At 43.1% G+C, this 23,438-nt stretch overlaps 1 protein-coding gene across 4 annotated transcripts in view; it reads left to right on the top strand.

Annotated features, from left to right (window-relative positions):
* The window catches only part of TSHZ1 (teashirt zinc finger homeobox 1), a 91,111-nt gene that overhangs the window by 39,611 nt on the left and 28,062 nt on the right, over nucleotides 1-23,438 (top strand). The window contains exon 1 of one of the 4 annotated variants that reach the window (XM_058438255.1): nucleotides 5,013-6,378. The exons of 2 other annotated variants lie outside the window; for them this stretch is intronic. The gene's annotated coding sequence lies outside the window, so the exon portion shown is untranslated. Of the gene's footprint in view, nucleotides 1-5,012; nucleotides 6,379-22,128; nucleotides 22,149-23,438 lie in introns of those variants that run through there. One more of the 4 variants, XM_058438258.1, reaches the window with a different exon arrangement.

Raw genomic sequence — 23,438 nt, 5'->3', positions numbered from 1 at the left:
AGGTGGCACCGTCTCCTGGCCAGGAAGAGCAAGAGTGCTGTAGTTCTGCCATTTTGGAAGCCCACATGGACACAGGGTCCCCAGGGCTCTGGAAGGGCCGGCGCAGGCCAGGGGCCCTGAGGCTTCACCTGCGTCGAGCAAATCCACCTCTGTTTAGGGCCTTGCATACTGTGATAATTGTCCTTGTTATGTGAGTAGTTGATGCTTCTGTGTTGACGTTTTTATTTTATTTTATTTTGATTAAAATCTCAGGGGAGCCTCCAATGCATTTCTTAAGAAATTATATAATGATTTCATTATGGAAGAATACGGACACCTTGACCATGTGCTTGGTTTAATTTGCAAAATTAAATTTTTGTTTTAAACTCTTGGTTATGAAAACATCCTTACCCTCTTGAACATATCTCCTTGAGTGAGATTAAAGCCCCAGTCCTTTGTTTTTTTTAAGAGACTGGATCTGGCTCTGTCGTCCAGGCTGGAATGCAGTGGCGCAATCATCGCTCGCTGCAGCCTTGAACTCCTGTGCTCAAGGAATCCTCCCACATCAGCCTCCCATGTAGCTGGAACCACAGATGTGTCCTACCACACTCAGCTAATTTTTAAATTTTGTTTTGTAGGGCAGAGTCTTGCTGTATTGCTCAGGTTGGTCTCAAACTCCTGGCCTCAAGCCATTCTCCTTTCTCGGCCTCCCAAAGTGTTGGGATTATAGGCATGACCCACCATGCCTGGTGGATTTTAGGTTTCTTCTTCTCTGATAGGACATGTACATTTATGTTGGAAGCAGTGAACTCAAAGCATTGAATACGAGGAGGTACGCGATGGGTGTTGGGGGCAGCCCAGCATGATTCCACCATTTCGAGAAAACTCTATTTCTTGATGTTTCTAACGTGTGGCAGGGTTGTGGTCATTTGTTTCCCTGCTCTTCTTTGTTGAATGTGATGAATATGGTAAAAATAGGATTAAAGTGTTTCACGTCCCCTCCTTGAGCCCAGTGATAGAATTTATCCTTCAGAGATAAATTATGAACTTTTGACCTTAGGGAATATAAATATCCTTGGAGAGTTTAATGTTTTAAGAAGTCAATTGTAGTTTTAATAAGCAAAGCTAAAATTTGCTTACTGTTGCCTAAGTATGGATTTAGTTTTAAAGGCTGCCCTCTCTCTCTCTTACACATGGTTTTAGGATCTTAATTTCTCCCTGAAAGTGATATTTCTTACAAATTTTAAGGATAGTGAATCTTACAGATTTTAAGGATAGTGAATCAGCTTTTAAAGAAAAAAAGGCATTGCTCCTTTTTTTTTTTTTTTTTTTTGCCTTTGGCCAACCTTGAAATTTTAGTGAGTTATATAGATAATTGTGAAGTGTAGAATTTCTGGCTAGGGTCCTGTGAGTATCCAAAGGGTTGGGTTGCTTGTGTGCTGTGTTCTGCAATGGGTCCTGCCCGCAGTTGCACCGCGAGCCTTTCCTTGCTGTGAACAGTGAGATTTTATGATCTCAGTCCATGGGTTTCTCTCAGCTGGAGCACACTGTTTCTCTCCACTTAGCAGCAGCACAGCTTCCTGTTTCGACATTGTCTCAGCTGGTCCTCCTCCCCAGTGGGGGCGCCCATGAACTCCTTTGATGCTTCTGGTTGGTCCCCCGCTTAGTTACGTGCCTGTGACTGCATGGACACTTCCTGCACGAGGGTTTCCTCTTCTCCTGTACCATAAGGTACTTCAACAAAAGGATCCCATTGCACAATGTTGGAACCATTACAAAACACAAACTACTCAATTTTGATCTTAAGAAACAATAATTTTTAACAGGTTTAAAAACCTGCTATTTAGTTAAATGCATTCAGAACAGTAGCTCATTTGGGGGTGTTTGTCATTTTAAGTGCGTGGTTTGGTGTAGGAAGATGGAATCCACCTGCTGGGCTCTGGGGGCACCTGCTGGGGTACCTGCACACCAGGCAGAGCCCTCATGACATTTTCTGGCCATGGGACAGTCATTCGCCCATTGGCTGCTCCACGACAATTTTGTTTTCTATCATCAATCACAGGTATTTATTGAGCACGTGCTGTTTTGGATGCTGGGAACACAGTTTCAAACAAAACACGTTCCCATGGAAGTGGGTCATCTCTCTAGTATGCACCCAAGTGCTCTGCAGCTTGTGGGGTCCAGAGCCTGGAGTGGGCCGGGGGTCTGCTCCTGCAGTCCCGGCATGTTTCTGGGATTAGAAGAGCTGTGCTATCTCTCCCCTGTAAAAGCGATTGGTAGCCTTGTTGTGAGCTTGCAGTTCAGATGGCACCATAGGACTGGCTGGCTGGGGCCTGGCTCTCCTGTGCCATCTGGGTGGCCACTTTCTGCATCGTTGATGGGGCAGGTAAGTCTCCTCCTCCGCATAAGGAGTCATGGGCTGGGGGTTGGTGGGGTGTGCGTCTGTGCCTGCAGGTGGGCAAGGAAGCCTGGGGAGAGAGTTGATGTCCGCAGATGGGGAGGGCCACGCTGGCCATTTCATTCTGTACCTGGGCTACTAATGTTTATTCCATTTTGTTTATGGTTCTTTTAGCCAACTTCTTCCTTATTTAGTGACATTCTTAACAAATCAGTACAAATTAAAACCATAAACAAACCAATAGTTAAAACAACATACATTTATTCTCTCCCAGTGCTGGAGGCCAGAAGCCTGACATCAAGGTGTTGGCAAGGCCAGCCTCCCTCGGAAGCCTCCAGAGGAGAATCCTTCCTCCACTCTTCCAGCTCTTGGTAGCTCCCTGCAGTCCTGAGTGTCCGTGGCTTGTGGTGCCTCACTCCAGTCGCTGCCTTCTCCGTGTGTCCTCTCCTCTGTTGTACGGTCACCAGTCTTTGGACTTAGGACCCATCCTGATCTAGTATGACCTCACCCCAGCTTAACTAATTATATCTGCAAAGACCCTATTTCCAAACAAAGTCACATTGTGGGGTTCTGGGAGGATATGAATTTTAGAGGACAATATTCAACCCATGAGAGATACCAAAGGAGAAGATTGTATTATGTCCTGTCATTTGGGCAGCAGCCTTTACTGAGGACTGGAGGTAGAGAAGTAACCCACTCTGAATCACAGATGTGCTCAGGATACTTTGTCAACAGAACAGCCATTAATTTGGTTGGATAACCAATAGTTGTTGATAACTCATAGTTATCACTGATAATAAGCAACTCACAGAGTATCCTCTTGACCATGTGGTGTTTTGACTTTGGCCATTGCTGGCCCCACAGTGACACAGGAAGGACCTGGCTAGTCCCAGTAGGGAGTCATCACATCTACAGGCACTTACTCAGCAGCTGCAAGGAACCTATCACTTTACCAGGTGGGGATGGTGGCACAAAAGAAAGGTCCCTAATTGCTTATCCTCAAGAAACTTGCACTGTTTTGATTCCATGGTACATGTTGAAGCAAACTGAGGTCAGTAAATAGGTGGACCATTTGTCATTCTGAATACATTTCCATGAAATTTGGCAGCTCATTAGCAAAATATTTCTTTTATTTGATTTGGGCATATTGATTTGGATATCATCTTCAAACAAAATGGTAGCTGATGTCTGCTACATTCATTGTAGACATCATATAGCTAAGAAGTTTTTCTGTATAGGGTCCAGCTTTCGTAGAATAAATATCAGCAGAGCTGTCGTTATTAGATTTGGTGGTGACAGAGATGTGGGCAGTTCTGCAGTGAGCAGTGGTGACTTAAAGTGGGAGAGGGTTGGGTGAAGGGTACTAGCTGATTGTTGCTTGGATTTTATGGCCATAATGCATGGCGTTTCCATAGCTTATACTTATTAGTTTGAAGCAGATCTGTTACTAATATCTGTGGGTCCTGAGTCTTGAAATTCTTTGCTTTCCAGTTCTGTCTTCCTCCACCCCTAGAGGGGCCTCCTAGTGAACATGTGTTGCTGTATCCTGCATGTCACTCTGCTGTCCCTGAGGTGCACACACTGGGGGTGCTGTGGTCATGCAGGAGAATAGCCTGGGGGACGGGGCCTGTGAGGTCTGGAGGCAGATCAGAGAGGTCCTGGGTGCAGATACCTGGAGCACAGCCTAGGATGCAGCTGGGGCATGGCTGGCACCTTTCTGTGGGGTTCTGAGGCCAGTTGGGGACAAGAGGGGTACTGCAGGCTTACCTGGGCTGGCCCATTTTAACTCTTCCTGGGCTTTTGTATCACCCCTGGGTAAGGTTGTCATTCACACCATAAAGTGGTGTAGCTCCGATGGTTTTCAGTTTATTCTTCCAACAGCCATTGTTGAGTGTCTGTCATATCTGAGGCATTCTACTGGACATTTTGAGAAATGCAGTGATGAGTGGGGACGGATCTTGCCCTCAGTGAGCTGCAAGTCTTGTTGGGGAGAAAGATCCGTGTGTATACCTCTCTTAATGAAGTGGAAAGTGATAGATGTTACGGGAGCATTCCAGGTAACTTGTTATGGGGAGTCAAAACCCAGAAAGATGCTACTTGTCTGGGTGGGCTGAGGGGTGGGGAAGATGAGGAGATCAGGGGTTTTGTGGAGCAGCAGCTTGTGTGTAGTTTAAAGGATGAATCAATATGGATTTGTCATTGTAAGCAGCAGTTGGAAAAGGGTCTCCTCCTTGTGGCATTTGTTAGTGGATTCAGTAGGACTAGCTGAGGAATGTTCAGATTTAGGAGAATGACAGGCACCATGTATTTTCACCTGTAACATCAATCTTTTGACTTAGCAACCCTAAATTAGCCTGAGAGTCCAACATTTTTTTATGTACTATGTGTGCATGGTCCTCCTTTGAGTTTAACTTGGATAGTTTTGCCTTTCCTCAGCATTATTAATAGGGTCTTGGTACAGACTTTTCAGTTATAACACAACATGTACATCCTGAAGGAACAGGGCTTATGGAAAAAATAGAGCTGGGGCCAGGCCGCTCAAACTCCGTGTAGCTTGGAAACAGTATAAAAAATACATGATACATTTCTAATACATAAAGGAATATTATGGTAAGTATAGGGCTTTATATTAGGAAAAAGCTTGTTGGAAGGGGATGAGGTTGCTTGACTAGCTAGATCGGAGCAGGAAGGAGCAAGTGGACAGCAGGTTGAAGACAGCGTGGAGGAGCTGCACTGTGGGGGGAACAGGCATCGTGCTCGGAGCTCCGGGTTCCCTTGCACCCCAGAAAATTCCGTGGCTGGTGACCTTTGCTGTCGGTGGCCCTTCCACCCACAGTTGTGCCCCTTTTAACTCTTCCTGGACTTTGATATCACCCCCAGGTAAGGTTGTTATTCACACCGTAAAGTGGTGTAGCTCCGATGGTTTCCGGTTCATTCTTGCAACAACCATTTTTGAGTGTCTGTCCTCTCCAAGACATTCTACTGAACATTTTGAGAAATGCAATGATTTCCTAAATGCAATGATTTCTCAGTGATGTGGCGCATTCCTATGCTGGAAAAAGCATGTGTGAACCCATGGGCTGTCACCTAGACTGATTGATATGACAGTGGCCCCCTGTTGGCTGGTGGAGGAGGTGCTGGCCTGGTTACAGAGCCTGCCTTCTGGCAGGTAGACCAGGCCGGCTTTCCCCAGTGTGGTTGGGCCGGAACCCGGGATGGTGAGCCTTTCTTTGTGGTCGTTGCTCTGTCAATCTTGAGTCAGTCCTTGCTTTTTCCTGGCATAAAGTGCTTTGGGTATTCTGTGTTCTGAAGGCTCGGTGCAGCGTTGAGCTTCAGTTCCCTGTGTTTCCTGGGGGATGAGGTTCCCAGTGAGTCTCCCTGTTATGACTTGAGACAGTGGATAATAGTTACAAAAGGAGGCCTCGGTTTAGTGAGAGCTGGTTCAGGTGGCAGAAAAACACGACTGTTTGACTGAATTCCTTTCGAAGATTTATAATCCAGCCCTAAATATGTGAACGTTTCTGTCTTCTCTCTCTCCTCTCTTTCTCTCCACCTTCCCCCATCTCTCTCTCTTGTCTGTCTCTCTCTCCCTCCCTCTTTCTGCCCACATGCCCCGTCTTTCTCTATGAACACTGAAGGAGAGAACTCTTTTAAAAGTTAATGCACGAGTTGCAGTGGAACCCTATTAGATTTTCCTTCCATTAAATGCCTGCTACAGACTTTTAATGGATGTTTTAACTAGGCATTGTTATCAAAAGGACTATTGCACAAATTAAAACCAGGCCCACAATCTGTGAAGAGAAACCGGATTTACTTTTTGCCTTCAGGTAAAAAAGAAAAAAAGCATGGAGGAGGTGAACTCCACACTGGTATTTTTAGAAGTTGGATGCGGGAAATAGCCAGTGCCACCTGAAGCTGTGGGAACAAACAGGAGCTTGGACTTTTCAGGCATACCTCTTTTTAAAGTGAAGACATTTACAGGAACCCCTGGATTTTTAAGGGTATGTCAGTGTTAATTTTTAACTATTTAATTGGTATTTAAAATATCTTTTTAGTTTGTACGATGCTGCTGTGCGCGTCCCATTTTTAAACCTATGAAGCTCTCTTAAAAGGAAAAGGTCAGGCTTTCCAGGTGCCCGCCGCACCAGATGTGGGCTGTCTCCTTGCAATCACTGCAAGAATGGAGAATTTTTAAAACTGCCAGATTTTTAGTTTCTCGTTTTGTTCTGATTGATTTTATTTTAGCAAATTTACCCCTTTGTCCCTATAAAATTTGCTTAGTCAAATGTCAGATTTTGTGTTTCACATCCGGGAAGTCGTTGTCTTATCCAGGCAGGTCCTGGAGCGTTCTTCGATTTCTCCATCCACAGCTTTATGATAAAGTCACTGTCAGTTTCTATCATAAATTATTCATAATCATGGTGCTTAACAAAAGATGCCAAGTTCTCAATGGATGCCCACTGTATGTACCATAACGAAAAAAAGTTGTGTTTTCTTGTACTAAGTGTCGTTCTGATTAGTCTTAGTGTTAAATCTTGGTTAGCACTTGGCTCTGACTTCCACAAATACAATGCTCTGAATCAAATAAGTGCCAGGGGAATGGGCTTCGCCTCTCCCCCAACAAACACGACCTCACTGCCCTTCCAGGCACGTCACCAGCACCGAAGCGCCTTTACCTTATCAGCATGGATTCAGCCAAGACCTGCGCTTCACATTTTGCTTCTCGAAAGCCGACATTTTGAAAAGAAAGTTAAACACAGAGCATCTGTTAGTTGGGCATTTACGAAAGACCAGCTCCAGTTCTTTGGAAGGAAATTGGCCAGATGCATGCACTGTTCAGGGCTTGTCTTAGTGCTAAAATGTAGCTAACTTGTGTGGCAAAGGTGAGGAAGTCCTGTGAGTTTCATGGTGGGAAGCATTCCTTCTCATCTCAGGGCAGTGGGGGTGACGATGGGGGCCCTGGTTCTCTGTTCAACCTCTGATGAGGTGTTTTTGGTTTCTGGTGTGTGTGTGTGTGTGTGTGTGTGTGTGTGACAGACAGAGAGAGAGGTAGGTCACATCCCTATATCATGTCCATCAAAACTCACCCCAATGCAGAACTCTTGATCCCTTGATTGCCTGCAAGCTCACAGCAGCACACAGTGATAAGTGAAATCTCTGAGAGTAGATTTAATTTTATGAGCTGTATTATCCAAGGATACTAAGCCGTGGAAATCATGCTCAAGTCATGGGGTTTAAAGGGGTGATGGCTTCAGTTCTCTGTGTGGGGGAAGAAAGCCTGTGGCCTTTTTTTGTTTTTAGGCACAAAGCTAGTTTAATTGAAAGAATAATTTGATTTGCTGCTGCTACAGCAGAAGAGCTTGAGATGTGGCGAATTTTCTCTCCTTTCACCCAAACTCAAGAATTTAATGCTAGCAGGTGAACTTCTGAAGGCTGCTATCAAGTATACAGAGACAATAACTGTCTTAAAAGCAGAATTTTGTCAATATTTTTTGCTGTGGGCCAAAGAACATTCACAATAATGGAGTACTGAAGCCCTGCTTGAAAATGTTGTAGAGGGAGCAGGAGTGGAGGATTTATTCCAAGTTTGAGCCTGCAGTGCTTTGGTAGTATATATGATTTCTGAATAATCTTTTTGCTCTAGCAAATGGAGGCACCCAGATATAATTTTCTGTTCAGGAAGAGCATTTGGTAGACATTGCTACCCAGGGTTGCTGAACTGGAAGTGCCCTAGCCTGTAGTTTCTTTCCAGTTGCCGTATCGACCCACTACCGACTGTACACCTTCACCAAATGCCAGTGTTTTCTGACAGATAAAACAGGAGGTGGAATGGCCAGGAGCAGGCCGTGCGGTCAGGGCTGAGGCGGTGTCCCTGCTGCTGGGAGAGGTACCCCAGAGGGCCACACTGCTCCTGCCGGGGGGGTGTGCCTCTTCTCACAGTGAGCGGAGTCCCTTTGCCCTTAGTTTTAAACATGCCATTTCACCATGCTTTTGTAGAAAGTTGGTTAAACAGCAAATTGCACAACCCACAAAATGTAATGGCCTTTATGACTTAAAACAGATGCTAGATTCAGTTGCGTGAATTGCCTTGCCCCTTAAGTTATCTTACTTTGAGAAGAACCATTCCCTGAAATTTCATTTTGGAAAACAGTTTCCCTTATTCTGCTTATGAGAACTGGTGCTGGTGCCTACATTTTTAATGCTATTGCAGTAAAGCGATTTTCTGATATAGATAGAGGTGGAGCCATTTTTGTGATTTTTCCAGAGTTCTCCGTATTTGGTATAATTAGAAGGGAGAGACGGAGGAGCAGTCACACACACATATGTGAGCACACACACACTCACCCACAGCAGAGAAACACAGCTTTGTCCTTCTTTTGAAGTGTGAAAAATATCAGTGACCTTATCATTAAATGTACTTGTTGCTGTATTTATTTGAAATGTTCAGACTTTACTTTTTTTTTTTTTTAACTTCCTGTTCATTTTAGTGGAAAAGGGTGATAGCAAAAGATTTTATTTATTCAGAGCCACAGTGCAGGCAAAGTGAAAGTAAATCCTAGGCTTCCGGTGTATTCAGAAACCACAGTAAGAAAGCACTGTTTTCTCAAATATAAAGATAAGCACGCTAGCCAAATAATTTTTTTGAGGAGGTTTGGAACAATAGAAGCCATCTAGAACTATTATTTGAGGCTATATATGAAAAATATATGCGAGCTTACAGAAATGTTTCTCATACTGGAAACTATGTATCCATCAGACAGACAAGACTTTCATCATGGTTATAGACAGTGATAGCAATGTAGCTCTGTCATACTATCAGTGGCCTCAGTAATTGTATTCTACTTCAAGTGTAAGGTTCTGATTTTGGTGCAACTTAATAATTCTGTTTTTACTGAAGACTTTTTCCCTTCAGAAATATCATATGATGAAGTTGCCCGTGGAAGGTGATTGAAGTGTATTCACCCTCAGGTTCGTCTGGAAAGTGCTAGGTTGTGGCCCACATGTTTCGTTCACGCTCACCTTCGTGTGTATTTCAGGCATTACCTTGTGATTGTTTAGATACTCTTATCATTATACATAATCCAAGGGTTATTTATCGTTGAGATAGATTGAGTAATGCTGAACTCACAAATATGGGGCTGAAAATGTAAACACATTTTTGTAAATCCAGTTGACAGTTAATTGGCCCACATTAATGGAGGGTTGAAGTGAGAGAAAATAGAAAACCACAAATTTCTAAAACAATTTTTTTCCCCTCATTTGGAATCCATTTTATACGTTTATTGGAAGCTAACGTTTCAGTTAACTATGACATATAGATATACGTTTACTTGCCTAATTATACTTGCTGTTAACAATACATCATGTGTTTGCCTGTGCGTCCAGCTTTGCGAGTGTGATGGTTTAATTACCCTCTGTGGTGTCTGCACGCTCTGCTAAGTCTTGTGTGGGGGAACGGTTAGAAATAGCTGCAGAGGCAAGGATTCAGAAGCCGGTGTGCTGTGAAGCCATAGGGTCACTCACCAGGAGCAGTGCCAGGTGAGCCACCTCCGCATGGGAGGAGGCCCAGGTGTCTGCTTCGCAACGTGGGGCCTGAGCTGGGCACCCTGGGGTGGAAAGGCCTGGATGGGAGCCCCAGATCTGGGCCACCGTGGTCCCTGGGCTCCTGGGGGGAAAGCCGGGTCCTTCACCACCCTCCTGACCACCCGGGGCTCCAGGCTTCAGGCCCTGGCTGCTCTCTGTCCCTTGTCCCTGCAACCACCCAGGCCCCACCTGCTACCCGGGCAGGCCGCTTAGACACATATCCTTCCTAGTGGTCTTCCTGCAACTCCTCCTGTGGAGATCCCGGAGCCACACGGGTTGAGAGCCCTTGGTGCCTCGCCAGCCCCCACGGGGTCCCAGGGAGAGGATCATGCCCTGTGGCTCCGCATTGCTCTCACCCCTGTGGTGGGTGGGGGCAGCTGGCCTTCCTGCCTTACCCCGGCAGTAGGTGGCGCAGGGTGCAGGGGGGGGTAGGTGGGTGGGGGGAACAGATGATTTCCTCCTCATCTAACTCCTGCGGTGGATGGGGGTGGCTTGGGGGGAAGGGTAGGTAACTTCTCATCTCACACCTGAAGTAGGTAGGGGCGGGTGACCTCCTCACCATCTCACCCCTATAGTAGGTGGGGGATGCATGAACTCCTGCCTACCTCACCCCTGCAGTAGGTGTGTTGTGTGGGGGTGACTTCCTCCTCCTCACCTCACCCCTGCAGTAGGTGGGGGGGGGTTACTTCCTCCACCCTGCCTCACCCCTGCAGTAAGTGGGGGTATGACTTCCTCCTCCCTGCCTCACAGCTGCAGTAGGTGGCGGGGTGACTTCCTCCTCCCTGCCTCACAGCTGCAGTAGGTGGCGGGGTGACTTCCTCCTCCCTGCCTCACAGCTGCAGTAGGTGGCGGGGTGACTTCCTCCTCCCTGCCTCACCCCTGCCGTACGTGGGGGGCACATGACCTCCTCCTCCGCACCCCACCCCTGCAGTGGGTCGGGGGCACATGACCTCCTCCCTGCCTCACTCCTGCAGTAGGTAGTAGGGGGGTGACTTTCTCCTCTTCACCTCACCCCTGCAGTTGTTGGGGGGTGAATGACCTCCTCCTCTCACCCCTGCAGTAGGTGGGGGGGTGACCTCCCCATCTCCCCCCTGCAGTCGGTGGTGGGCAGGTGACCTCCCCGTCTCACCCCTGCTGTAGGTGAATGGGGTGACCTCCTGGCTGGCCCTGCCGGGCTCTTCCCTGTCCGCAGCTGCAAGGATGCTCTCCCAGCCTCCACGCCCACACCCTCACCCCACTTGCCCAGCCCCGGCAGGAGCTTCTCCCCGCAGAGTCCCCAGTGTTTTCTAGAAGCCTTGGCTCCCCCTGTGGGCTCTCCCTTCCGTCCCTCTCTGTACCTGGCAGGCGGCCTGTCCTCCCTGCAGCGAGGGGCCAGGGTGGGCGCAAGCCCTTCTGCCCCCCTGCGTGGGCGTGGATGAGGCGGCGCGGGCCCGCCCAGGGTCCGGGGTACCTGGAGCGTGCTGGGCCAGCTAGGCGGTGCAGGGTCGGCTCAGCCAGTGCCCATGGCGGCACCTGCATGAGGTCCCTGCTTCCTGGAAACTGAGCCCGGGAACGGCCTTGGCCCCGCGGAAAGCAGGGCTGAGTGCATCTCCCCTCTGAGAGCGTGAGGTGCTAGGAGAGCTGACGGGCCGGGCCTTTACTGCCTGGATGGGTCTGGGATGAAGGCCACAGGTCACCCAGAGCGGGACTGGGTCAACAGTGGCTTGATGTCCTGGCACAGACGAGGGTCCAGGATGGATTCCTTCGGTGCCTGTGGGAGGGCGGAGGCCTGGCCGCAGTTCTGCAGCCGACGAAGGGTGGTCTGAAGACCCCCGACACCTATTTCAGTGCCTGTCCCCTCAAGATGCACCAGCCCCGGGCGTGTTTGCGGGGACATGCCTCTTTGCAATGAGTGTAGTAGTTAACCCCATGCATGGGAGTTATTTAGACCACACTCTGCTATTTCTGTAGGATCTTTTAAAAAATTACTTTGCTTTTATCAGTGTTGTTCTGTTTCTTTTTACTGGTAAAGTCAATTACTGAAGAAAAATAATTTCAAACTAGAAATTATCTTTTTAGTTTGAAATACAGTTATGGGCAAGGAGCTTCTAAATTATCTAATATTTTTAACTCTTTGCAAAAGTGTTAATATTATATGGAAAAATTGGAAAAATACAGAAAAATAAACAAACCAAAAAAGCATTATTCAAAATCCTCCTACCCCAATGTAGCTTCCTGTGAGCATTCTTATCTGAATTCTTTCAGGGTTTTTTTCTTTTTTTTTGCTCTACAGATATTTTTCAAACAAAGATGGGATGATGGTAGTATTTATTGGCCTGCTTTCTCACTCACTAAATGGTGAACAGCTTTTTACACAATTCTTTATACATTTTCATTATTCTTTCTTTAGGGTTTTTTTTTTTTTTGACATTGCTTGGTCAAGCTTTGGCGCCTACTGCAAACCTGTTTTCAAAATATATCCATCTATCTTTCCATTTCTAGTGCGTGAAAACGATCATATTCCTGGGCCGTCGCCAGCGTGGGTATTTTTTAATTTGACAATCTTTGCCAGTTTAGTAACTGTGAAGTAGTGTTGTTTCAGCTTGCATTTCTTGGATTACACGTGAGGGGGGAGCAATTTTTCCATATATTTTATGAGACAAAGGTATTTTTTCCTTTTTGAATTATTTTCAGTCATGTTATTTGCTAATTTGCTTTGTTCCATCATCTTACTCATTTGGAAAAGCTGAAATAAAGGTGTTAACTCATCGCTTTAGCATCTCTATACTTGCAGTCCCCACCTTCTGTTGTCTTTTAAGATTATGCAAGTGATACAAGCTTATTTTAGAAAAACTTGAACAAAGAAAAAAATTTAAAAATCAACGAAACTTATTTGAAATCCCATCATCCAGAAATTACCAAAATTGATATTTGGGTGTATATTCTTCTGGATCACTTCCTATGCAGCTCTATTAATGTCTGTCTATCTATCTGTCTATCCATCTATCTGTCTATCTGTATCTATCTCTGTCTCTATATCTATTTGTCTATCTTTGTCATTTTCAGTGCACATACAGTATCCCATTTTGTTGTTATGCACAACTTATTGGAGAAATCAGCCATTGTTGGTGGTGTGGTTTTCTCCCACTTTCATAGTTGTAAACAGCTGTGTAATTAATATCTTTGTATGTATATCTTGGCCATAGTCTCATCATTTCCTTGATAAATTCCCACAAGTAGAATTACCAGGTCAAAGGTTTTGGATGTTTTAAATTATTTTGGTGCGTGTACTGCCAACTGGCTTTCTGGGAAGGTCGTGCACATTTTCAGTCCCATCAGTGACATGCATTTCTCTGGGTTATGGCATTTTTTGATATATTGGGTTGTTTTTATGTAGTTTAGTTGGTCCTTTCTTGCATAGTTTCTGCTTTTAAAGTGATGTTTAAAGGTGCCTTCCAATTCTCAAGATTATATAAATATTCAGTTTTATTTTCATGAATTGATTGTTTTAAGTATTTGATACATCTGAAATTAATTTTGGTATATGGTGTGGGGAGGGCATCTCACTTTATTATTTTTCTAAATGCCATTTATTTAAAAATCTATTTTTCCTAATTGGAATTCTAAATGCTACCTTCACTGTACACTAAGAATATAGATATATGTGTATATGTATATATTTGCGATTGTCTTTCAAATTGCACTTTGATTTCAGTGAGCAATCTGCCTCTGTTCCTGCCCTGTGTCCCCTTGTTTTAAGTACTGTATCTATAAAATACAATTTAAATAATATAGCTTTCTACCCACCCCCTGTGCCCATTACTTTTCTTTTTTCAATGACTACTTTTTTCTGTTCTCCTAAAGAAACTTTAGAATCATTTTTGTCACACCTTGGGTAATTTGACTAAAATGGTATTTAATAAATTAATTCTGGAATACTCAGCATCTTTATAGTGGTAAATTTTCCATTCTAAAAACAACTTTGGTATATTTTCAAGTTTATTCAAATCTTCTTTGCTACTATTAAGTTTTGTGAGTTTTTTCAGAGGTAATCGCCTAGGTTATTTATTTATCTGTTTTTTTGTGATTTTCGCCTTTGTGAATGGACTTTTCTGTTATATTTTAACTGGTAATTTGTGTATTGGGATGCTGTTGATTTTGGGAATCTTTCTAATTAGCTGTTTGTATTAGCAGATGCTGTTGTTTACCTTTGTATGTGGTAGCTAGATTTCAGTACTAGATTTTAGTACTTTTTTATCATGACCTTCTCTTGTGGCTTTTCTATTTTGAGAAAATACCGTAACTCTTCAACATTGATGAATCAATGGGGAGTGTTTGGATTTTTAAAAAATCAAATATCAGTTGATAATGATGCCTTAAAGCATCTTCTGCAAATAAATAGTCAGTGGTTAAAATCAGCCCAGGCTACAGCAGCATAGGAACTCCCACTCTTCAGCGGAGGTTTGGGAAGCAGAAATTTTACTTGGCTAGTGTAGAATCAGTGAGATACTGGGATTATTTACCCTGGAAAAGGAAACCATCTTCAAGTCTGTGAAGGCTGACTGTTTAAAAAGTGAAATCTTTTCAGAGTGAATTGGCAGGAAAAGGGGCTTAAACACAATGAAATAGTGAAAGCAACTATATGTGCAAGTAAAAAATGCCCACTAGATAGATGGCTTAGGCATGAGGGAAAGGACCTGGTTTTTTAAAAAGTGTGTTAATAATGAAATCTTCCTAGTTTTCTCACAGTCTTCAGTTTTAGAGAGGGCCTTTTGCAGATATTGTTCAGATGTGCTGCTTTAAAAAATACCCACCAGTTTTTCAGATCAGTGTTATCTGGTAGTGGTGAGAGAATCTTTAAAAACATATAAAATCATATGGGTTTGTATTTGCCACTGCACAGGCCTAATTCCTGTTGCATAATCTTGAGATCCTTTAGCCCCTGGCCTGGGCCTGGCATAGCATTGACTGCAGTATTCCTGTGTTTGGGGTAGTTTTTCATGGTCGTCTTTAAGCTAATGTAAAATATTTTCCCCTTTTTCATGCTTCTGTTTGGTTTTAAAAATGAAAATTAAATCTTGGCTTGCTGTTTGAGTACGCTGTGATTTAGAAGTTAAAGCAAGGAATTGACAGTCATGTTTTTGCTCAGTTTTAGTAAATGTGTCTCTTAGAGCCACCCATTTCTTCTCTGTTAAAAGGGAATACTACTGCTTTATGGGACTACAGGATGCTTTAGTATGATAATACGTAAATAAGGATTTGAGACATTAACAGAAAATATCTTTTTGAGACATAGTAAAACCTCATCTATGCAGAAACCTATTAATTACCATCTTTATTTTTCTAGATTAGAACTAAGAATCAGAAGGGATAAAAGACACTGAGCGTGAAGAGTCCATGTACTGAATTCATTGTTTACTCCTAGACAACATCTCCAGGTTCTCAATCATTCTTTAAATTGTATTGTTCGGTTACACACAGTTCTAATATTCATGAGTATCTTCTAGGCTACAGCAAATTAAAAACAGTAAATTGGGAGTGGGAAAAACACACAGATAACAGGGAGAAATGACAGCAGATGACCTAATACTAAGCAAGAAGAGAGGGAAAAAAATATAGCAAAATAATAAATAATATGAAAAGCACAGCACTGTGGGCCTCTTCTTAGAAATGGAATAGCTCTTTGCCCTTTCTGGTTGTCACTGACACCGCTCACAGGTTTTATTTCTAGTTGTTAGAGAACTTCAATTTTATTCAATGTGCTTTAAACAGTGTGGCAAAAGCATGTAGATTTTATGTAGATTTTTCCAGTGCTTAAACATTTTTATACAATTCTGTTTAAAAGGGTAAACTCCCAATTATCCAGAAAACCCAGCCTCCAAAAATGACTCCCCAGAATAGTTGTGATTTTACTTCATGATATACTTTCAATAATTGATAGTGTAAATTCTTTAAGTATTTTATGGAAACATTTTTTGCTTATAGTCTCTCGATGATGAAACACACCTTCTGTATCTGTTTTAATGTATGTATCCTTTGAGTTGAATTTGCTGGAAAAAATTTGGTTCTGTTCCTCTGACATGTGTATTTCCTTTCTTCCCCCTCTGCCATCTGGGATGCTTTCTCTAATAGCGCATTTGGAAGAGGATGACGCTCACTGTGTTGTTTCAGCATATGTGGGTCTGGTTGAATTCACGTCTGCCTGTTCACCTCTAGTTTTTCATTTTCACACCTCCATGGAGGTGGTGTGCTGCTCTTCCATGCCTGGTAGAGCTGTAGGAAATGTTACTTAAATGTGTGAATGTGACCACCAGGGTACATTTATCTCAATAGGAAACAAATATGCTAAATACAGGTAACATGCTATTTATACTTACAGGTAATAACTTACATCTTCTAACCAATCATTTTCCCCCTACCACAGCTGGGGATATAATAGGAGCCAATTGTCGCTTTAAAAACTGTAACTCTTTCTGATTTTATGTGTGATACAATATCTAATAATACTCCCAGGAAAATGCCACTTGTATTTTTTAGTACCTGTGTGATTTTCTTGATTGTTAAAATATACGTATGTAGATTGAACATAAATGAAAAAATTGAAGTCCGGGTTTGAAGATTTCTAGGAAATTACTTTTCATTGAACACAGCCGCCCAAATTGTTTGATTTCTGTTAAACACAATGGAATTGTTACAGTGATGCTGCAGTTACCAAAACAAAAGATAACAAATAGACCACGTTTTTGCATGTATATTTTACTTCTTGTACTCAGGAAGAGACTGAGCTAATGAAGAAAAATAACATTTGTACTTATGTCCTAGAAGAATGTCATCAGAACTATTTATTGCTCATTAAAGAAATTAAATTACTTAATGAAGGTGAATTATTAACTTAATTTATTAGGAATTTAATTTGGGAGCTATTTTCATAGGGATATTGGCCAAGGCAAGAATGATAACACTTTAATGCATAAAGACACTCAAATGACTTTAAATAGGCAACTAAAACTATTTCAGTGGAAACAGATATTTCTGTGCTTTAACAATTTTTCAAAGAAGATCTATTATCAGTGTAACTATGCAGTCATAAGGAGTATGACTTCTTTAAGATGAATTAATTTTCAACAGTAGTATTGCTTATCATTGACAGGCATTGTGTCATTACTTTATAAATTAGGTTCCATTTCTAAAATAATTGCAAAGCAGTTTTTGGTAGCAAGGGAGCTGTTCATTGTTAATTTTGAGTCATTGAAGCCCAGAAATCAGACAGATCAAAGTGTTCCAGGTCTGGTCATAGCAGATCAGCTGGGTCACAGAGGTTACTGAACCACATGACCCATGGTAGAGGGGTGTGTATAGTTATTCTGAAGCCTAAACTGAGTCTACTTCCCTGGGCCTAAATAAGATATGATATCATTGCCTTCAGTGGATAGTTCTACCTTCTCCTATTAAAAATGCCACACAATGGAGAGGGAAGAGATTTCTTAATATCTACGTGTTAGTGATCACAGTGAAATCCAGAACTGGCAATTCACTGGAATTTTCTATAAATATCTTCGTATAAACGTCATTATAGTGATTCATGAATTAGATGAAAGAAATGTGGGAAGAAATCTCATTTCTTCTTTAAATTGTTGTTTCTGTTTGAAATTTTTAGTGATTTTAGTAATTTTCATGAGTATATGCAAAATAAAGTTTTTGGGTAATTCCTGAAGCAACATGTGTTATGTAGAAACCAAAACATCTCGATGACGTGCATTTTACCTGTTCCACACCGAAATACAACTGCAGCTAGTTAGGTAGCTGGAGGTTTGATGCTTGGAATTAAGATTTTTTTTTAATCTTTAAGTTTTGGTATTTCAGATGAAGTATTTTTACTTATGATAGACTTACGGGGAAACGCTTCTCTTTTTAAAATATTCAGATAACTTGATTGTATTGCCTGTTTATCAAAAAAGAGTGGTGATGTGCATTTGTTGCTTCAAAGATGTATGTGAAACACCATACTATATCTGCATCGCTGATGAAAGGGGCCCATACTTCTATTGGTTGCAGTTTTAAAGAAGACAGTTGAAGAGCTTTATCAAATTGACCTTCAATTGGGGGATCATTAATGAACTAACCTCCTTCATTGACAGATTACTCAAGGCCCCAAGTGGCATGTGATTTCCCTTGTTTTGCAGTAATTCATTTGAAACATTTACCAAAAACCTTAATGTACACAGAAGATGCTAAACTTTTTTAAAGGGCTGGGTCCTTTTTGTTGCTGTTGTAAGCCATGCCTCTTCTCATCATGTGCCAAAACAAAAAACAAAAAAACCCACACGTAATTCTGCCCATGTTTCAGAATCTTGGCTAGGACAAGGCAGAGAAAGTGGGAGTTTAACCGATTAATGAGAGCAAGTGCTTGAACTAATACAGCTTTCTATGAGAAAATGTTTTTAAGGATTATTGATTATCTGAGGATATTTTATAAGTTACTAATTTAGGAAATTTTTCATTTTTTAAAAATTTAGTCTTCAGTTACTTTAGGAAACAGTGTTAGTAGACAAAAAAAAAAAAAAAAGGCTGGTGTCTGCAGATGAACTAAGGAACGGCTTTGCTTTTGCCTGTGGGATCTCTCTGATTTGGTATTCCTGATGAGGAAGCATCAGGCCAGAATGTTTGTACACTCCCTTCCTCCTCCTCATGGATTCGAACGCCAGTCATCACCTTAGTCATGTTGCACGTGTTCCCGTGGTAACAGAAGCTCTGCCATCCCCTAGCTCTGTGAGCTTGGGTGCCTCACCTGCCTCAGTTTGTAAAATGATAGAGCTGTTGTGTGAAGTAAATGATAGGAGGGCCGCGTGCTTAGAACCGGGGCTGCACACAGGGCTGTGGACGTCACAGCCTCGTCATCAGAGGGGGCATCTGGACTCCTAGCAGAGCGGGAAGAGAGGAATTCCTCGCCCGTGGAGCAGTGCTCCTGGAGGCGGCCTCGACCTGCTCCTAGGACCCATCTGCCGGCTGCTGCTCCTCTGTCTGGGAGACTCTCTCACTTGAGCGTGACTTGGTGTCTGCAGCGTCACTGCAGTGTGTGAAGGCCAGTACAGGGACCCTTCCTCTGTGCTCCTCCACGGCCACCATGCGGGTTTTGTTGGATGTGTTGATGGAGTGCACGTGGTACACACTGTCAGGGTGCTCTCTGCAAGTGCCGCACCCCCAAGCGGCATTTATTTTGTACTGAAATAACATCTCTAGTGTCTACTATATGAGCTTGTATCTCATATGCTCCCATATATACTTGTTTCACACTTAAAATCTCACATGTAGTAACGGTTGCTTTCAATAAGTGCACATGGGCATGATTTGCTGTAAAGGTTAGATAGCTTCTGTGTAAAGTTGCAAGTATTTGTATACTTTATAAATGCAAGAAACTAAGCTTTACAGGCCTCATTTAAGAAAAATAAAGATTTCTTTATTTGGGAAAAAGGGAAATTTTTTTCTCCTAGAGAATGACTTTCTGTAATAAATATATTTTCCATGGTGATACAGTATATAAATGTGTGTGTCAGAAACATACTAGACTTTACTAAGGTGAGGTTGTCAACTTTTCTATTCTGTCTTATTAAAAAGATGCTACAGAATTGATTTCTGATCCACTAGTGAGTTATGGCCCTCAGTGAGAAAAATCCCATCCTAAAGTAACCATCCAGGACTGCCCTCCTCATTCGAGCTCACAGTGAAGATCAGGCAGGTGACTGTGCCGTCCACTGATGGATGACCATGATGGCAGTGGTGATGTTAGTGCCAGCTGCCATTTACTCACATGTTCTTAACTTGCTATTAAAAAAATTATAAAAATAGATACTTAAAAATAGTAATACAAACTTATAAAGCATTGACATTTTATAAGAAAAGGTCAAAGAAGGTCACTCATCTTTTGCCCTTTGTCCATTTCACTTTCCTCCTCCCCTCAAGGTAACCAATAGAAGCCGCCTGGTTCTGTCTTCCTCACCTTTCTATGTGCACACATAGGTCTATGAAAACTTATGCATGTGTGTGGGGTTTTCTTTATTTTCTAAAAAATGGAATTCATTGCAGCACAGTTTTGATTTTTGCACTTAAAAATAAGCCACGATCATTGCTTCAGAGAGAGATTTCACTCGGTCTCTTTCATGCTGCAGACTCTCCAAGGTGTGGCCGGCCCATGTGAGTGGCCATTGCAGTAGCTGCCCCGCTTATCCTCAGTTTTGCTCTCTACGATTTTACTCACCCACAGGCAGTCCAACCATTGTCCAAAAATGTTAAACAGAAAATTACAGAAATAAATGCGTAAGTTTTAAGTTGTGTGCCATTCTGAGTAGTGTGATGAAGTCTTGTACAGTCCCACATGGTCCCTCCTAGGACACAAATCACCCCTTTGCCCGGCATATCCAGACTGTAGATGCCACTTGCCCCCGTTAGTCACTTAGTAGCTGTCTTGGTTATCAAATTAACAGATCACAGAAGAAGAAGGGTGAGTACAGTGTGATAGTTTGAGAGAGAAAGAGACCCCATTCACAAAACTTTTATTACAGTACATAGTTATGATTGTCCTATTTTATTATAATTGTTAATCTCTTACTGTGGCAAATTTATAAATTAAGTTTTATAATGGGTGTGTATGTATAGAAGAACAAACAGTATGTATAATGTATCCCCTGCAACTAAGGGGATACATTACTTTACCTTATTGGTGAATGTTCAGGCTGTGGATCACCATAAACAATGCTGCTGGGTATTTACCTATGGGTGCTTTTATTTCCAAGGATATAAAAGTAGGATATCCTGGGGTTAAAGAGTATGCGTATTTTTAATTGCCAAATTGCTTCTGGAAAGGCAATTTTGGCCACAATCTCCGTTTCATTGGCCACATCTCCTCCCACGGAGACAGAGAAGTCCAATTCCACGATAGACCCGGAGGAGCAGGACCTGAGTGTTGACAAACAACTGTAAGGCCTACTACCCCTACTACCCCTCTGGATAGATTATGGCAACTTCCACTTCTTGAGTGTGTGTAATGTCCCAGCTCCATGCAGCCCTTTGTACTGATGCCTTTGAGGTCTCAAGTCAGCTCTGTGCTTCATGGCAGCTATCGGCCCATGATTCAGCCGTCCTCTTCCTAACCTTGTGAATTAGTAAATGAATAAATGAACAAATGCACGAATGAGGGCAGGCCTGGCCCCGGAGGGGTTCTTTCTGTGCCCGAGGCCAGCCTCTTAGCCTGCGGCTTCTCCTGTTTCCCTGGCCTTCAGTCACTAACATGTGAATTCATTTCAATAGCAAATATTTATTTTTATCTTCCTGGACAAAAGAAAAATATCTCCCGCTTTTGCATTTTCCCCAGCATTCGGCCTATACTCTAGGATATTGCTTACAGCATTTTGTTGTGTATTAAAATGGGTTGAAGGTATCCTTTTTTCACATCCTACCTTTAAGTTCTATGAAGACAAAGACAGTCTTCATCTTGTATTCCCCGCAGAAGTAGTCTGGTGCCAAGTAGCAGAAGCTCAGTAAATGGTTTTGGAATATGCAGAGGAGCACCAGCAGAATCTCTGTCTGTGTCTGTGAGCGAAGTCATCTTTTCCTTCTATTTTCTCATTGCCCAGTACTGTGCATAAAGTTCAGGCTGTCTGTCCTGCACTAGAGAGACACAGGCAGCTGCTGGCTGATCTTCATAAAGGTGTGCAGAGTTGGGGAGGTGAGGGGAGGACCACCGCCCCGGCCTTTTCACTGGGAGTTTCCTGGATGCTCCTCAATTTTGTCTTTGTGACTCCTTCAGTCGACATTGATGTGAAACACGCCTCGGTTGAATGTCCAGGCATCAGACCCAAGCTTCCGGCCGTGGTGGTGATATACCAGGGCAGCCTTACTTCTCCAACTTCGAGGCACCCCCAGGCAGCTTGACTTAAGGTGCTCTCTTAGTTTTATACCTACTCTCTTTACAGGAGCTCTAATGTCAAAGGAAAATGGATGGACATTTCTCAATCGATGGGACGCGCGTCCCTTTTTCCTGGCTGCGGATCTCGGCCAGGAGGAGCATGGTGGGATGTATGGGCTTCCCCCGGAAGTGAAACTATATCACTTCCGCTCACATTTCACTGGCCACATCTCCTCCCACGGAGACAGAGAAGTCCAATTCCACGACATACCCGGAGGAGCAGGACCTGAGTGTTGACAAACAACTGTAAGGCCTACTACCCTGCCAAGTAGGAAGAGGAAGGGAGAGATGGGAAAGGGTGGAGGATTTGGGATGGTAGGTAAGAGAACTGTATCTCTTAAGAGACTTGCTGTCTAATTCTGCCATAGAGACGTTCCAAAAATGCTTTGACTCATGGCAACATCATTGTAACACATTTATGGCCTTCCCAGGGTGGTTCTTTTGAAGGACAACAGTCACCTCTTTACAGAAAGACATTCTCTAAAGAATGTCAGGAGTCTTGTCAGCTCATACTGCCACCTTTGATACATGGCCTGACCCATGCACCGTGACCATCAGCTCAACCTTAGATGAGACGACCAGAGATGAGAAAGCCTCAGTCCCTCAGCACAGCCACAGAGCAAGAGGGTGGCCACTGCTTCCAGCAGGGGCTGCTGCCCAGACTGACATGTGCACAGCCTGTGAGTTCGATTTGGCTTTCTTCAAGGCTTCTAGTTCTACCTTGTTTACAACATAATTTCTCATTTCATAGTTGCATAGTGTATTCAGTTCTTAAATGACTGATAAGAGAAAGTCACAGTGCACTTCTAAGAGCTGCTGTCATCATTTGAATGCTGTAGGACCTTTGGCTGAAATGAAAAGACTTGCTTTTGGGTATTTGAAATCCAAGGGGAGTTTTGACGTCGGGGGTGCATGTTAATTTCCATATAGGATAACCTTACAAATCAACTTAAAGTGTAATGAACAAGCAAATATGTAGCTACAGCTCACATGGCATTTGACCATCATTCAGGCCAAACCCTTGAGGCTTTTGGTGTTGAGAAGGAAGAGTTGGAGGAGTGACCTGTATTCTCTCCAGGAGACAGGGGTTGTGCCTGGTGTGACTTCAGAGTGCAGGGGGAAGCTGCTGGTTTTGATGAGATGGTGGCCTGAATAAGTTGACAGACTCCCAGAGCCAGTTGAGAGATGCAAAACTGGTCTCTGAGGCTTTCCTTTTTAGGAAGAAATTTACACTGAAATGAGAGCTTGGTGAAGCAAAACTCCTAGTTTCTCAGAAAGCATTTATTTTGCTCCAATAGGTTACCAGAAGACTGTGGTCACTATAGACCTTAAGGAGCTGCCTTCCCCTTTAGTGATACTGTAAAAAATACAAAACAAAAGACCATGGCAGGAATGATGAAGTAAGGTACTATGTTGTACTGCATGGCATTGAGTTATATTAAAGATAATTGTATATGCTTTTCTATATTTTTTCTTTTATTTATTCAACAAATATTCACCAAGTGTGTGCCAAGCATTGTTACAGGTGCTACCCAG

This window comes from Hylobates moloch, unplaced genomic scaffold (assembly GCF_009828535.3).
Source record: "Hylobates moloch isolate HMO894 unplaced genomic scaffold, HMol_V3 SCAFFOLD_5, whole genome shotgun sequence".
NCBI classification, from domain to species: domain Eukaryota; kingdom Metazoa; phylum Chordata; class Mammalia; order Primates; family Hylobatidae; genus Hylobates; species Hylobates moloch.
This window is presented reverse-complemented; position numbering and strand designations above follow the sequence as displayed.